Source organism: Phacochoerus africanus, chromosome 4 (genome assembly GCF_016906955.1).
Source record: "Phacochoerus africanus isolate WHEZ1 chromosome 4, ROS_Pafr_v1, whole genome shotgun sequence".
Classification (NCBI taxonomy): Eukaryota; Metazoa; Chordata; class Mammalia; order Artiodactyla; family Suidae; genus Phacochoerus; species Phacochoerus africanus.
The window spans coordinates 54,764,360-54,766,330 of record NC_062547.1 but is presented as its reverse complement, the minus strand read 5'-3'; the positions used below and the strand labels follow the sequence as shown (position 1 = coordinate 54,766,330).

Below are 1,971 nucleotides of genomic sequence, written 5' to 3'. Positions count from 1 at the left end.
TGATCTTATTTAGTCTTAATATAGACAATAAAAATATATTTAAAAAATTCAGAGTAGAAAGTAATGCTTGGAGAAATTAATTGTGTAGATTTGCTCAGCTAAAATAATCTGTTCCAGGTGTTTGAACCATGGTTTTGCCTGCTCGTCTTGTCGGTTTATCCAGGAAAAAACAAAAACAAAAACCTATACTAGAATATCTCATGGACACAACATATTTTAAAAGATAGAGTAAGGACTGTATATTGATGAAGAACTACTTCCACTGCAATTCACCATTATTAGCAATAGACCTAATTTATGGAATATATTATGACCAATGTCTTCTCTTTACTTGAATTTGACTGATATAATCCAATCTCATTTCTACCAGTACATGCTTCCTTCCACAATTTGATAGGTAATATTATTAGTAACATAGTGTGTCCTGCTAAGTTCCAAAGGGGAAAATAATAATAATAGAAAATTTCATTCACTTCCCAGCAATTCATGAGTTTTCACAGGACTTAATGTATTTCTCACATTATATCATCTGACTGTTTGCCAAAATTATATTTATGCTTCCTGAGCAACTTCCTATGTTATAATGATGAAACTAATTTAGGAATGTTACTAAATGTTTTATAGAAATCATTCAGGCTAAAAATAAGCTTTAATATCTCTGCTCTACAAATAAAAACTGATGCCCAGAGAAATAATTTTCCCATATGCTGACTTTGTAGTAGATGTGGTGATTTAGGCTTGAAATATTTGATATTTCCCAATGCAATTGCAATTATTTCTCACATATTGTATTCTCCACAGTGAATATATTTATCATGGCATGGGAGAATTTCAACTCTGAATGCCTCCTGCTGGGAATATTTTATCACAGCCCCACCCAATCTTCATCTTCTGTCTGGCCTTAGGAATCTTCACAGTGACCTTCATGGGAAACACTTTTATGGTCCTCCTCATCTACCTGGACAACCATCTCCACATCCCCATGTACTTGTTCCTCAGCCAACTCTCCCTCATGGACCTCATGCTTATCTGCACCACTGTACCCAAGATGGCCTTCAACTACTTGTCTGGAAGGAAGTCCATCTCTTTGGCTGGCTGTGGAATCCAGATATTCTTATATGTGTCTGTGCTTGGAGCTGAAATTTTCCTATTGGCCACAATGTCATATGGCCTCTACATTGACGTTTGCCACCCCTTACAGTACTCAGTTCTCGTGAGCCAGAAGATCTGCTGTTCCCTCCTGGATTATTGGCTTTCTTGATGGTGTAATTGTTATTGCCATTGCATTATCTTTCCCATATTGTGGTGCTCGGGAAATACCCCATTTTTTCTGTGATATCCCTGCCCTTCTCATTCTTTCATGCACTAACAAATGGCTCTTTGAAAGATTAATATTTATTTGCTGTGTAATTATGCTTATTTTCCCTGTAGCAGTCATCATTGCATCCTATGCTTGTGTTATTCTGGGTGTCATTCACAAGGGATCTGGAGAGGGTCACAGCAAACCTTTGCCACCTGTTCCTCACACCACATGATGGTGGGGATATACTAAGGAGATGCTTGTTCATATATATGAGGCCTGTTTCTGATTGTTAACCCATCTAAGACAAGATGTTGTCAGCCTTCTAAACTATCCTTAGTCCCATGCTGAATCCCCTCATCTAAAATCTCAGCAACAAGGAAGTTGTCAGAGCATTCATGAAGGTATTAAGGAAGGGAAAATCAGGAGAGCAAATTGCCTAATAAAACTTTTTCCCTTCATTTATCCTTTATGCTTAAATTTATTTATTTAACCAATTGAACTTAACACCCAATACTTACCCATTTTTATGGCTAAAGATTCTGGAGTTTCCATATTGGCTCAGTGGTAATGAACCTGACTAGTAACAATAAGGATGCAGGTTCAATCCCTGGCCTTACGCAGTAGGTTAAGTATCCAACTTTGCTGTAAGCTGTGGTGTAGGCTGTAGA

General features: G+C 37.2%; 1 pseudogene; it reads left to right on the top strand.

The window, feature by feature from the left end:
- The first annotated feature begins 815 nt into the window (after positions 1-815).
- Positions 816-1,743, top strand: LOC125124546 (olfactory receptor 2M3-like; annotated as a pseudogene).
- Positions 1,744-1,971: the final 228 nt, after the last annotated feature.